This window comes from Carcharhinus amblyrhynchos, unplaced genomic scaffold, assembly GCF_965287045.1.
Source record: "Carcharhinus amblyrhynchos unplaced genomic scaffold, sCarAmb.v2.hapA scaffold_756, whole genome shotgun sequence".
NCBI lineage: Eukaryota > Metazoa > Chordata > Chondrichthyes > Carcharhiniformes > Carcharhinidae > Carcharhinus > Carcharhinus amblyrhynchos.
Window position 1 is genome coordinate 11,840 of NW_027650496.1, and position 16,180 is coordinate 28,019.

Below are 16,180 nucleotides of genomic sequence, written 5' to 3' on the forward strand. Positions count from 1 at the left end.
CAGGCCCCCTACCCCACACCAGCACAACCCCAACCCCGCACAGCTCCTGCCCGCATACCTCCCCACATACCTCCCCACTCCACACAGGCACCCCCCCCCCCACTGCACACCCACCCCTGCACACCCCACCCCACCCCACCCCCCCTCCTCCCCCACCCCACACAGCCCACCCTGACTGACTGGGAGCGAGGGGCAGTGTGCCCAGAATCTGGTTGAAGGGGTAAGAGTGGTTTTATAATCCTGAGGAAGAGTTATTGGGATGACTTTGACACGGAGGGTGGGATTTTCCAGCATCACGTGCCCCAAAACTGGAAAATTCCGCCCAGAATCAACAGACCTTGGCATGGCTCCCCCCCCAAATCCCCATCCTCCCCCACCTCCACTTCACGATTCTTGTGGTGGGCAGATTGGGAAAATTCATAGAATCTAAAAGCAGGCGGAGGCCATTCAGCCCTTCGAGCCTGCTCCCCCATTCATTTTGATCATGGCTGATCATTGAATTCAATATCCTGATTCTCCCTTTCCCCCCATATCCCTCGAAATCGCACAACGTTTTGGCCTCAACTACTTTCTGTGGGAGTGAATTCCACCGCTCTCTGAGTGAAGAAATTTCTCCTCACCTCAGTTCTAAAAGGTTTACCCCTTATCCTCAAACTATGACCCCCTAGTTCTGGGCTCCCCCCACCATGGGGAACATTCTTTCTGAATCTACCCTGTCCAACCCTGTTAGAATTTTATAAGTTTCTATCAGATCCCCTCTCACTCTTCTAAACTCCAGTGAATATAATCCTAACCAACTTAGTCTCTCCTCATATGACAGACCTGCCACCCCCAGGAATCAGCCTGGTAAACCTTCGCTGTGCTCCCTCTACAGCAAGGAACATCCTTCCTCAGATAAGGAGACCAAAACTGCACACAATATACCAGGTGTGGCCTCACCAATTGCAACAAAACATCCCTATCCCTATACTCAAATCCTCTTGCTACGAAGGCCAACATATCATTTGCTTTTTTACTGCCTGCTGTATCTGCATGCTTACCCTCCCCCCAAGAGTCTTTGAGCTGTGTAGATTGGGAGGTCCTGAGCTAAGCCCCTTCTCCTGGGTAGATGTTCTCAGCTGATGCTCAGGACTGGATGAAGCATTTTGTGTGGGGGCAGGGGACAGCGGGAAGGGGTGAGATGCCAGCAGACTGGGGGTCTGCCCCATTATTTGAAAAGGCAGCTATGGAGAGGCCAAGAAATTATAGAACCGTCAGTCTAACCTCAGTGGCGGGGAAGTTAGCCAGCAGGTCAGAACATATGTGCACTTGGATTTACTAAAGGAAGTTTATGTTTGACAAATTTAATTGAGTTTTTGGAGGAGGTAAGCAGGACGGTGGTGAGGGTGATGCGTTTCATGTGGTCTATGTGGACTTTAAGGCTTTTGATCGGGTTCCTCATGGCAGACTGGTCGAGAAAGTAAAGGTCCATGGGATCCAGGGCACATTGGACCCAAAACTGGCTGAGAGGCAGGAAGCAGAGGGCGATGGGAGAGGGAGGTTTCTGTGGCTGGAATTCTGGCATTCCACAGGTCTCGATACTGGGACCTTGCTATCTGTGACGTACATTATAATGATGTAAGGAGTATGATTAAGAAGAAGTCAGGGAAGCAGGAGGGATGGTAAATCGTGAGGCTAGCTGGAGACTGCAGCAGGATATCAATGGACTGGTCAGTGGACAGATTAGTGGCAAATGGAGGTCGACCTGGGAAAGTGTAAGGAAATGCATTTGGAGAGGGGTGAGCGAGACAAAGGATTACATGATGAATGGCAGAACCGTGGAAAGTACAGGAGATCAGAGCGACCTTGGGATGCATATCCACAGATTCCTGAGACTGGCAGGACAGGTGGCTAGAAGGCATTGCCCTTATTAACCGAGGTACAGAATACAAGAGCAGGGTCTGAGCTATGTGGAGAGATGGGATAGACTTGGGCTGTTTTCCTTGGACCGGTGGGGGGACCTGATAGAGATCCCTGATAGGAAGATCATTTTTCCATAGGGGTCAATAACCAGGGCACAGATTTAAAGTAGGAGGTAGCAGGCGGAGAGGAGATGAGGCAAAACTGTTTCACCCGCCCCGCCTCTGTCCTAGAGCCTGTCCCACCCCCATCCCATCCCCATTCCACACCCAACCCCATACCCACCTCCAGCCCTGCCCCACACCCAAACCCAATTCCGGCCCTATCCCTGCACTCACCCCATCCCATTTCCTGTTCCACACCCAACCCCATACCCACCCTTCACCCTGTCTCTGACCATGCCCTGTATCTGCCCCATCCCAAACCCAATCCTGTATCCACCCCTATGTTTGCCTCTGGTCCAGACCCCTCCCCAACCCCATACCCACCCTCAGTCCCACCCCAAACCCAAACACAATCCTGTATCCATCCCTGATCCCATCCCTGCCCCCACTTCCAGCCGCCTTCACTCCTCCCCCCAAACCCTGTACCCACCTCCACCCCTAGCCACCTTCATCCCCTTCCCCCCAAACCCTGTACCCACCTCCACCTCACTCTGACTTGACGCCAGCTTCTACCTCAGTGTTGGATGGACTTTATTCCATACAGGTCATTGGCTGGTAGGTGCTTTGAGTTTTCTGTAAAAGTGAAAAGTGCTCCCTATAAATGCAGGGATACCTTTAAACCTCATGACTGGTCATCCCCCTACACAGATAGCACCCCCTCCCTCTATACAGATAGTTCCCCCCCCTTCTACACAGATAGCACCCCAGCTTTACACAGATAGTCCCCCTACACAAATAGCACCCCCCTTCTACACACATAGCACCCCCCATGCTGATAGCCCACCTCTACACTGATAGCCTCCCCTACTCAGATACCCACTCCCTCTACACAGATAGTGTCCCCTCCCTCTACACAGATAACTCCCCCCTTCTATACAGATAGAGACCTGTACACAGATAGATTCTCCCCTCTACACAGTTAGTCCCCCTCCCTCTACAAAGATAATCCCCCCTTCTATACAGATAGACACCCCTACACAAATAGATTTCCCCTCTACACAGATAGTCCCACCTCCCTCTACGCAGACAATTCCCCCCCTCTACACAGTTCCCCCCTCCATATAGATAGACCACCCGTCCATACAGATAGTACCCCCCCTACACAGATAGACCCCCTACACAGATAGTCCCCCTTCCCTCTACTCAGATAGCACCCAGCCCCGAACCCCCCCCCCCATTACAACCTGCCCCCTCTGGCCGCAGTAGCGGGGGGCGCACTGCACTCACTGTGCTGCCCAGCTGGGACTCTGTCAGCTCCATACCCGCTCTGTGTGAGCAAGGAGTAAATCAGCTGAGAGAGGCAGCTCTGTGTTCGGAATGTGATCTCTCGCTGCATCACACTTTGTGACCTGCCACGGGCCCAGAATCCCAGGCTGCAGATAGAAATCTCTGGAAGCTCGTCCCCTCTCCATCCATCCCTCTCAACGTTTCCCCTATTACACCCCTTCTTCATTCCTCCTTTTCTCTCTCCTTTATTCCTTTCCTTTAATCCCATCGCGCACACGTTTATTTCTCTGCTGTTTCTCTGTCACTTGTGTTTACAACCTTTGTTTCTCAGTTGCTGCAATATTCTATTTGTTATTCAATGATGTCACTCTCTCTCTCTCTCGATCACTCGGTTTGTTATGTTGTGGTTCTGAGGAAGCAGGGGGAGGCGGCAGCAGCGTGGGGTGATCACACATCTTAGCAAATGTCAATAACCTCAAAGCAACCATTTTAGGAGAATTTGAGATGCAGTCACTGGCTTTATTTTTGGAATGTCTGAATCTGCATTACAGTACCCAGCAGGACAACATCTGCATTACAGTGCCCAGTAGGCCAACATCTGCATTACTGAACTCAACAGGACAGCATCATCACTGTACCCAGCAGGGCAACACCTGCATTACAGTACACAGCAGGGCAACACCTGCATTACAGTACCCAGCAGGACAACATCTGCATTACAGTACACAGCGGGACAACATCTGCATTACAGTACACAGCGGGACAACATCTGCATTACAGTACACAGCGGGACAACATCTGCATTACAGTACACAGCAGGACAACATCTGCATTACTGTACCCAGCAGGACAACACCTGCATTACTGTACCCAGCAGGACAACACCTGCATTACTGTACCCAGCAGGACAACACCTGCATTACTGTACCCAGCAGGACAACACCTGCATTACTGTACCCAGCAGGACAACATCTGCATTACAGTGCCCAGTAGGCCAACATCTGCATTACTGAACTCAACAGGACAGCATCATCACTGTACCCAGCAGGGCAACACCTGCATCACTGTACCCAGCAGGACAACACCTGCATTACTGTACCCAGCAGGACAACACCTGCATTACTGTACCCAGCAGGACAACACCTGCATTACTGTACCCAGCAGGACAACACCTGCATTACTGTACCCAGCAGGACAACACCTGCATTACTGTACCCAGCAGGACAACACCTGCATTACTGTACCCAGCAGGACAACACCTGCATTACTGTACCCAGCAGGACAACACCTGCATTACTGTACCCAGCAGGACAACACCTGCATTACTGTACCCAGCAGGACAACACCTGCATTACTGTACCCAGCAGGACAACACCTGCATTACTGTACCCAGCAGGACAACACCTGCATTACTGTACCCAGCAGGACAACACCTGCATTACTGTACCCAGCAGGACAACACCTGCATTACTGTACCCAGCAGGACAACACCTGCATTACTGTACCCAGCAGGACAACACCTGCATTACTGTACCCAGCAGGACAACACCTGCATTACTGTACCCAGCAGGACAACACCTGCATTACTGTACCCAGCAGGACAACACCTGCATTACTGTACCCAGCAGGACAACACCTGCATTACTGTACCCAGCAGGACAACACCTGCATTACTGTACCCAGCAGGACAACACCTGCATTACTGTACCCAGCAGGACAACACCTGCCTTACAGTACCCAGCAGGACAACACCTGCATTACAGTACACAGCAGGACAACATCTGCATTACAGTATACAGCAGGACAACATCATTACTGTACCCAGCAGGACAACATCTGCATTACAGTACACAGCAGGACAACATCTGCATTACTGTACCCAGCAGGACAACATCTGCATTACAGTACACAGCAGGACAACGTCTGCATTACAGTACCCAGCAGGCCAACGTCTGCATTACAGTACCCAGCAGGCCAACATCTGCATTACTGAACTCAACAGGACAACACCTGCATTACTGTACCCAGCAGGACAACATCATTACAGTACACAGCAGGACAACATCTGCATTACAGTACACAGCAGGACAACATCTGCATTACAGTACACAGCAGGACAACATCTGCATTACAGTACACAGCAGGACAACATCTGCATTACAGTACACAGCAGGACAACATCTGCATTACAGTACCCAGCAGGACAACATCTGCATTACAGTACACAGCAGGACAACATCTACATTACAGTACACAGCAGGACAACATCTGCATTACAGTACACAGCAGGACAACATCTGCATTACAGTACACAGCAGAAAGAGCACTTACCCATCATCAGCAGTGATGGAAGGGATCATTAACAGTGCTATCAAGCAGCACTTACACTGCAATACCCAGTTCATGGACACACAGTTTGGGTTCGGCAGGGTCCCTCAGCTCCTGAACACACTACAGCCTGGGTTCAAACATGGACAAAAGAGCTGAATTCCAGAGGTGAGGTGAGAGTGACTGCCCTTGGCATCAAGGAGCCCTCATGAGATTGGCATCAATGGGAATCAGGGGGAAACTCTCCGCTGGATGGAGTCATACCTGGCACAAAGGAAGATGGTTGTGTTGTTTGCACCTCCAGGACTTCACTGCTGGAGTTCCTCAGGGGAGTGTCCTCGGCCCAACCACCTCCAGCTGCTTCATCAATGACCTTCCCTCCATCATAAGGTCAGAAGTGGGGATGCTCGCCGATGACTGCACCGCGTTCAGCACCATTCCCGACTCCTCAGGCACTGAAATGGTGTAAGTCAAATGAATTAAGAGTCAGACAATATCCAGGCTTAGGCTAACAAGTGGCAAGTAACACACAAGCCCCAGGCAATGACCATCCCCAACAAGAGAGGACCTATCCATCGCCCCCTTGACATTCAATAGCATTCCAATCCAAGTCACTTTCCACATCTAGCGGTGCACTAAGGCAGCCTTTTGTCCGTTTCGATAGCTAGTAATTCCCAGAGCAGGTAGTCTGTCACCAGAGACTTAGAGCTTGATGGCCACTCCATATCAAATGTGGCTGAGCAGGACTCTCTCCCACTCTTACTGCCATTCATGTTTGGAAAGATTTGTAGGTTGACACTCAACCTGTTTGACCTCATTATGCATTGTGTTATTCCTTGGCCATCAGGTCCTGGAGTGGGACTCAAAGTCAGAGGTAGGGACACTACCCACTGTGCCACAAAGTCTCCTTTTACCATCACTGAATACCCCACTATCAACATCCTGGGGGTTACCATCACTGAATACCCCACTATCAACATCCTGGGGGTTACCATCACTGAATCACCCCCACTATCAACATCCTGGGGTTACCATCACTGAATCCCCCCCACTATCAACATCCTGGGGGTTACCATCACTGAATCCCCCCCACTATCAACATCCTGGGGGTTACCATCACTGAATCCCCCCCACTATCAACATCCTGGGGGTTACCATCACTGAATCCCCCCCACTATCAACATCCTGGGGGTTACCATCACTGAATCCCCCCCACTATCAACATCCTGGGGGTTACCATCACTGAATCCCCCCCACTATCAACATCCTGGGGGTTACCATCACTGAATCCTCCACACTATCAACACCCTGGGGGTTACCATCACTGAATCCCCCCCCACTATCAACATCCTGGGGGTTACCATCACTGAATCCCCCCCACTATCAACATCCTGGGGGTTACCATCACTGAATCCCCCCCACTATCAACATCCTGGGCGTTACTATCACTGAATCCCCTCACTATCAACATCCTGGGGTTACCATCACTGAATCCCCTTCACTATCAACATCCTGGGGGTTACCATCACTGAATCCCCCACTATCAACATCCTGGGGGTTACCATCACTGAATCCTCCCCACTATCAACACCCTGGGGGTTACTATCACTGAATCCCCCCACTATCAACATCCTGGGGGTTACCATCACTGAATCCCCCCCACTATCAACATCCTGGGGGTTACCATCACTGAATCCCCTCACTATTAACATCCTGGGGGTTACCATCACTGAATCTCCTCACTATCAACATCCTGGGGGTTACCATCACTGAATCCCCCCACTATCAACATCTTGGGGGTTACCATCACTGAATCCCCCCCACTATCAACATCCTGGGGGCTACCATTGACCACCACTGAATCTGGACACAACCATATAAACACAGTGGCTACAACAGCAGGTCAAAGGCATGGAATCCTATAATGTACCTCCTGTCTCCCCAATGCCCGTCCAACATCTATAAGGCACACGTCTAGCCCTTCATGACAAGAGGATTTGAGTTCCGAAGTAGAGATGTCTTCCCGTTGTTATATAGGGCTTTTAGTGAGACCATACCTGGAGTATTGCATGCAGTTTTGGTCTACCCATCTAAGAAAGGATGCACTTGCCATAGACGGAGTGCAGCACAGGGTCACTGGGCTGATATCAGGGTTGGTGGGACAATCCAATGAGGAGAGGTTGGGTTGACTGGGTCTATTTTCAGAAGGATGAAGAACAATCTAATTGAAACATTTAACAGGCCTGGACAGATTGGATGCAGGGAGGATGTTTTCCCTGGTTGGGGAATCTAGAACCAGGGGGCACAGTCTCAGGGTTTGAGCTAGACCACTTGGGACTGAGATAAGTCCCAAGTTTCCTCTTCACTTAAAGATTAGTGTACCTATGGAATTCTTCACCACAGGGGACGTGGAGGACAAGTCACTGAATGTATTCAAAAAGGAGATGGATGATTATTTGGAATTTAGTGGCATCAAGGGGTGTGTGGGGGGAGTGTGGGAATATGGCATTGGCATCAAGGATCAGCCATGATCATATTGAATGGTGGAGTAGCCTCGAAGGGCCGAATGGCCTCCTCCTAGTTTCCATATTTGTAAGTCAGGAGCGTAATGGAATAATCTCCACCTGTTTGGATGAGAGCAGTTCCAAGAAAACTCAAGAAGCTATCCAGGACAAAAGCAGCCCCGCTTAATTGCTACTCCATCTGCAAACATTCACTCCCTCCACCACCGACGCACAGTGACAGCAGTGTGTACCATCTACAAGATGCACTGCAGCGACTCGCCAAGGCTCCTTCCACAGCACCTTCCAAACCCGCGATCGCTACCATCTAGAAGGACAAGGGGCAGCAGACACACGGGGGAACACCACCACCTGCAAGTTCCCCCTCCGAGCCACTCACCGCCCTGACTCGGAAATGTATCGGCCGCTCCTTCACTGTCGCTAGGTCAAAATCCTGGAAGTCCGTCCCTAACAGCAAACTTATCGCAAGAGCTGAGGTTCCTCTGCTGTTAACTTTCAGATCCACGTACCAACAGTCATACTCTCCTGTCCCTCACTACAGACTGCAAACCAAAATCTGCCGATGAAACTAAAATAGGTGGGAAAGCAGACAGCGAAGAGGATATAAAGGTTTTACAGACAAATACAGATAGGCTAGGAGAATGGGTCAAAATCTGTCAGGTACAGGCTGGGGAGATACAGGCTGGTTTCAGCTGGAGAGATACAGGCCGGGGAGATGCAGGCTGGAGAGGTGCCAGCCAGTGAGGTGCCGGCTGCAGAGATTCAGGCCAGGGAGACACAGGCTGGGGGGGACACAGGTCGCGGGGGGGGGGGAGGGAAGAAGACACAGGCCTGGGGAGGTGGGGGGACCACAGGCCACGGGGGGGGGGGGAACGCAGGCTGGGGGATAACGCAGGCCAGGGGGGCTTATACATGTGCGCACAGACTCTATACACACACACACACACTTTGTACACGTGCATTGTGAAGAAGCAAACCAGGTCTACTTTAAAAGAGAGCTGTTAGTTCCTCCCATTAACACCTACTCACTTTCCATTGACTTACAGATAACTGCCAGTGCCAGGCAGTTCATTAACCCCATTCTTTAACTAGCTTATAGTTTGAAAGTCCAATGTCAAAGACTGACAGTTAATCTGAATTATAGAGAAGATTCCCAAGTGAGCGCTGTACATGAGTGAGGATTCGTCACTCTCTGCATGCTGTGAGAAGCGATGCAGCAGGAACTGGGATGGTCTCATTGCTAAATCCTCTTTCCTCCCCCCCCCCATCCCTTCCATGAAAGGCCTGAGTGCCAGTGGGTTAGGGGGCACAGCCTCAAGATAAAGGGGGGGCGGTTTAGAACAGAGTTGAGGAGGAACTTCTTCACTCAAAGGGTGGTGAATCTCTGGAATTCTCTGCCCGTTGAAGTGGTGGAGGCTACCTCGCTAAATATTTTTAAGACGCGGGTTGATGGGTTTTTGATAAGAGAGGGGATTAAGGGTTATGGGGAGAGGGAGGGAATGTGGAACTGAGCCACGACAGATCAGCTATGATCTTATTGAATGGCGGGGCAGGCTCGAAGGGCTGGATGGCCTACTCCTGCTCCTATTTCTTATGTTCTTATGTTCTAATGTTCGAATCAGTATTCTGTAAACTGAGCGTGTGCCTTTGTACGCCCTGTTTGTGATCAGAACCGGACAAAGGAACAGCGCTCCGAAAGCTAGTGGCTTTTGCTGCCAAATAAACCTCTTGGACTTTAACCTGGTGTTGTGAGATTTTTTACTGTGGGAGTGTGTGCAGGGTCACAGTTTGAGCTGCCCTGGGGTTAATCGTTACTGTTGATTATATCTTGTCAGTGCAGACAGTGTGCTGCTGCTCATAAACAACAACAAAGCAACTGGAATGTCAGTTAATGAGTGACTGGCCCACTCTGATCCTGAATCAGGCAGGAGACCCAGTGCTTAGGTACCGACGCCCACTCTTCCACCATCATTCACTTTAGACCCTGGCTGTCCAACCCTCCCGCGTCAATGTCCAGCGACCTCCGCAAGGATAGCACTGGCCTCAGCAGCGAGGTCCCCAGCATGGCAATCACTCACACGTTACACAGCAGAGAGGCAACACCTTCAGGGAAGGGCAGAGGGAAATATTACAGCAAAGCAGGAATCATCAGCAATACAAGAGGAGGTGCCTCTGCTAAATCACAGACCACAGTCAGTAAGGAAAGGTGACAACACCTCCTCCACGATCATCCTCAACACCGGTGCCCCACAAGGCTGTGTTCTCAGCCCCCTACTATGCTCCTTATACACCAATCACTGTGCGGCCAAATTCTCTCCAACTCGATTTTCAAGTTTGCTGACGACACCACCGTAGTGGGTCGGATCTCAAACAATGACGAGACAGAGTACAGGAATGAGATGGAGAATCTGGTGAACTGGTGCAGTGACAATAATCTCTCCCTCAATGTCAGCAAAACAAAGGAGATTGTCATCGACTTCAGGAGGCGTAAGGGAGAACATGCCCCTGTCTGCATCACCAGGGACAAAGTAGAAAGGGTCAAAAGCTTCATGTTTTTAGGTGTCCAGATCATCAACAAACTGTCCTAGTCCCCACCAATGCTGACACTACAGTTAAGAAAGCCCACCAACTTTCTCACAAGACTAAGGAAATTTGGCATGTCAGCTACGACTCTCACCAACTTTTACAGATGCACCATAGAATGCATTCTTTCTGGTTGTATCACAGCTTGGTATGGGCTCCTGCTCTGCCCAAGACTGCATGCAACTACAAAAGGTTGTGAATGAAGCCCAATCCATCACTCAAACCAGCCTCCCATCCATTGACTCCGTCTACACTTCCTGCTGCCTCGGGGAAAAGCAGCCGGCATAATCAAGGACCCCCCCCACACACACCCCGGACATTCTCTCTTCCACCTTCTTCCTTCGGGGGAAAAAGATACGAAAGTCTGAGGTCCCGTACCGACCGACTCAAGAACAGCTTCTTCCCTGCTGCTGTCAGACTTTTGAATGGACTTACCTCGCATTAAGTTGATCTTTCTCCACACCCCAGCTGTGACTGTAACACTGCATTCTGCACTCTCTTCTTTCCTTCTCTACGAACGGTATGCTTTATCTGTAACGCACAAGAAGCAATACTTTTCACTGTATCCCAATACATGTGACAATAATAAATCAAATCAAATTAAAAGAATACTCCCTCCACAGCACCTTCCAAACCTGCAGACTCCACCACCCAGAAGGACAAGGTGAGATTGCACATGGGAACCCCACAAGCTGAGCCCCAAACCTAACTTGGAGATAGACTGTCATTCCTTTATCATTGCTGGGTTAAATATCCTGGAATTCTGCCTCATTATACAGTGGTAATGCTTTAACCACACACATAGCTGTGGATCCAGGGTTGCATTTCACACACAGCTTCACAACAACAATGAGGGATGGGCAGAAAATTCTAACCTTGCTAGTGGCAGAATCACACAGATAAATGAATGCATAAAAATAACAAAGAGAGGTGTCAGATGTGTCAAAGATATGGCAAAGTGTGTGGGACATCCAGAATGATGCAATAAAGGGTGTGGGATATATCAGAATGATACTGTAAAGGGTGCGGGATATAACAGAATGATACTGTAAAGGGTGCGGGATATATCAGAATGATACTGTAAAGGGTGCGGGATATATCAGAATGATACTGTAAAGGGTGTGGGATATAACAGAATGATACAATAAAGGGTGCGGGATATATCAGAATGATACTGTAAAGGGTGTGGGATATAACAGAATGATACAATAAAGGGTGCGGGATATATCAGAATGATACTGTAAAGGGTGCAGGATATATCAGAATGATACTGTAAAGGGTGCGGGATATATCAGAATGATACTGTAAAGGGTGCGGGATATATCAGAATGATACTGTAAAGGGTGCGGGATATATCAGAATGATACTGTAAAGGGTGCGGGATATATCAGAATGATACTGTAAAGGGTGCGGGATATATCAGAATGATACTGTAAAGGGTGCAGGATATATCAGAGTAATACAGTAAAGGGTGCGGGATATATGGATTTGTGCTAGTTAATACAACACGGGACTCGAATGCCGTACATATTTGTCTGGGAAATAATGGCAGATTTCACTCCTGAGGGTGAGGGAGTTAAAACTGAGCATTGATCTGATCTGATCTCGTGTTCCCTGAATGTGCAGTCTAATTGATTTTAACAAACAGAATTGCACAATAAGATCTAAATATAGGGAGACAGCTACCCGAGACATTTCAGTAAAAGGTACAAACTGGGATGTTTTTCAAATGCTGCCCACTCCCTCTCCTCCCCAAATTTGCTGATTCACAGTCAAGGATGATTGCAAATGCATGAGATATTCTCTGGCACCTTGCTTGAGTGACCTCGCTTTCTGTGAAAACTCGGGAACAGCTCTGAGCAGTGCAGGGTTGGCAAATCAAATGAGAGGTGAGAATGTGGCAGGTGTGGGATCAATCTTCAGCCAACAACAGGCTGGGGACTGCAGGACGCTGCCTCCCCTCTGAATCACAAGTGGAGGTTTCAGGCCACATTCCAGAGACATGAGCACGTGATATAGGTCAATGTCCCCAAGGGCAGTCACACTGCACTGTCAGTCAGTGCTGAGGGAGTGCCGCACCGTCAGAGGGGCGGCGCTGAGGGAGCGCCGCACCGTCAGAGGGTCGGCGCTGAGGGAGCGCCGCACCGTCAGAGGGGCGGCGCTGAGGGAGCGCCGCACCGTCAGAGGGGCGGCGCTGAGGGAGCGCCGCACCGTCAGAGGGTCGGCGCTGAGGGAGCGCCGCACCGTCAGAGGGTCGGTGCCTGAGGGAGCGCCGCACCGTCAGAGGGTCGGCGCTGAGGGAGCGCCGCACTGTCAGAGGGTCGGTGCTGAGGGAGCGCCGCACTGTCAGAGGGTCAGTGCTGAGGGAGCGCCGCACTGTCAGAGGGTCAGTGCTGAGGGAGTTTCTCAGCAGAGGAGGCCTCCGAATTATTATCACAACGATTCACAAACATGAAAGCCAGAAGATCTACAACCTCCAAAGTCTCAATGGATGGGAACTCACTCTGCCCAGTGAAGAGCAGCAGTCCCATAATCGAGGCTTGCACAAACTTACCCAACGATTACTTAAAGTAGACTTTGGGACACATAGTTGCCCTTCAGCAGAAAATAATACATTGTGTCTCACGGGTACAATATTCTCACAAAACAATGTGTCCTCAGACATTGTGTCAGGGACAGAACATAAAGAGGAGTTTTAATCAGGGTTCAGCAGACTTTCTACAAGGCAAACTTTGCTGAGGTACTGCTTATCTCCAGATAAAAGCAGTCGATTCTTTAATTCTTTCCTGGGACAGGGTGTCGCTGGCTGGACCAGCGGCTTATTGCCCATCCCTAACCACCCTTGGACCGAGTGGCTTGCTGGGACCATTCCAGGGGGCAGTTGAGAGTCACCCACATTGCTGTGGCTCTGGGAGTCACATGTAGGCCAGAACGGGGTAAGGACGGCAGATTTCCTTCCTAAAGGGAACCAGATGGGTTTGTTTCCCCCGACAGTGGTTTCGCTCTAATCAGTAGATTCTTAATTCAGACTGAATTCAAATTCTACCATCTGCTGTGGTCGGATTCGAACCTGGGTCCCCCAGAACGTGAGTTTCTGGATAATAGCCTAGCGGTAATACCACTAGGCCGTCGCCTCCCGATTAATCTCACGCCTGTTCTTCTGATCACCGACAAAACCAACAAGCACGTTACAGTCTGCAGATTTCCCGGGCTGAAGAATTACCCTCTGACTGACCTTGGGACTCACCCAAGTGACAGTTTCTGCTCTCAAAGAAATTACCTGGAGCCTGGAGTTGGGAGTGGGAGGTGCTGGGACACAGGCCTGGGAACCCGTTGAGCCAGTTTGTCTTTGAGATCAACACTCTAGTCTGGGCATGATTCAAGCAGGTTTTTAAAAGATGCTGAGGTTGTCGAGAGAGTAACTGCAGGTGCTGCTAAATTTCAGGCTCTCTCTCCCTCGTTTGCCGCTGTCGCTTCCCTCTTTTCTTTAGACCCAGTTACAAATCCAAATTCTCGGAGCAGACCCAGCAAACACAAACCCATCCAATCCTGGTGGTCCCCACCAGAGAGGCGAACAGGATAAGCCATCGCTCCCCCCATCTTGAGCTTGTTCTGAAACAAAAACACAGAAACTGCTGGAAAATCTCATCAGGTCTGACAGCGTCTGGGAGAGAACAGAACCAACCCTTCAGCCACGGTGACACTTTATTAGACCCAGTCATTGGCTCAAAGCTCAGATTTTCCAGCATTTTCTGTTCTTGTTTCAGATTCCCAGAGCCGCAATGTTTTGCTTTTGTTTAAACTTGAACTGGCCAAGAACCAATTTTCTGTCCTCTCATCGTTTCCATGTACAGGTTTACTTTACCTCGTTATTCCACTCACCTCACACTGGCCTCTTATACATTGCCCCTCCTATTGACCCCATTACCCCACCCATTGCCCCCCCCCCCGTCACTCCTCCCATTGCCCTCTCCATCAGCAAACTTTGGTTACTTAGGCCTCAGGGTCTGAAACTCCCATACATCCTTCTGTTTCCCTTTCCAGATATAAAACCCTTAAAATGCACCTCTTTGAGAACATTTTCACCATCCTTCCTAACTCCGAACTTAATTGATGCGACTAATCCTCACTTCAACACCCAATCCACAGACTGGGCTCCATAATACAGACCAACACGAAGGGAGCACCGCACTGTCAGAGGGTCAGTGCTGAGGGAGCGCCGCACTGTCAGAGGGTCGGTGCTGAGGGAGCGCCGCACTGTCAGAGGGCCGGTGCTGAGGGAGCGCCGCACTGTCAGAGGGCCGGTGCTGAGGGAGCGCCGCACTGTCAGAGGGCCGGTGCTGAGGGAGCGCCGCACTGTCAGAGGGCCGGTGCTGAGGGAGCGCCGCACTGTCAGAGGGCCGGTGCTGAGGGAGCGCCGCACTGTCAGAGGGCCGGTGCTGAGGGAGCGCCGCACTGTCAGAGGGCCGGTGCTGAGGGAGCGCCGCACTGTCAGAGGGCCGGTGCTGAGGGAGCGCCGCACTGTCAGAGGGCCGGTGCTGAGGGAGCGCCGCACTGTCAGAGGGCCGGTGCTGAGGGAGCGCCGCACTGTCAGAGGGCCGGTGCTGAGGGAGCGCCGCACTGTCAGAGGGCCGGTGCTGAGGGAGCGCCGCACTGTCAGAGGGCCGGTGCTGAGGGAGCGCCGCACTGTCAGAGGGCCGGTGCTGAGGGAGCGCCGCACTGTCAGAGGGTCGGTGCTGAGGGAGACCGCACTGTCAGAGGGCCGGTGCTGAGGGAGCGCCGCACTGTCAGAGGGCCGGTGCTGAGGGAGCGCCGCACTGTCAGAGGGCCGGTGCTGAGGGAGCGCCGCACTGTCAGAGGGCCGGTGCTGAGGGAGCGCCGCACTGTCAGAGGGCCGGTGCTGAGGGAGCGCCGCACTGTCAGAGGGCCGGTGCTGAGGGAGCGCCGCACTGTCAGAGGGCCGGTGCTGAGGGAGCGCCGCACTGTCAGAGGGCCGGTGCTGAGGGAGCGCCGCACTGTCAGAGGGCCGGTGCTGAGGGAGCGCCGCACTGTCAGAGGGCCGGTGCTGAGGGAGCGCCGCACTGTCAGAGAGGCAGCGCCGAGGGAGCGCCACACTGTCAGAGGGGCAGCGCTGAGGAAGTGCCGCACTGTCAGAGGGGCAGTGCTGAGGGAGTGCTGCACTGTTAGAGGTGCTACAACTCAGATGGAAATAAAGAGTTGATTTTTTTTTTCCCCTTTGCACTGTCTCAGGGAATCTCCAAAGGAACTTTGAGGTCAAATCCTGACTGCTGTGGCGAAACAGGAAACATTTCAGCTCAGAGGGACACAGAGCCATCTTCCAGTAGCACTGGTGTCCAGGGAGGTGCTTGGGGAGGGGGTAACCCTGCCTGGGGGGTGGGGGGGGAAGGAATCCTGCCCTGGGGAGGGGGTAATAACCCTGCCTGGAGTGGGGCAACT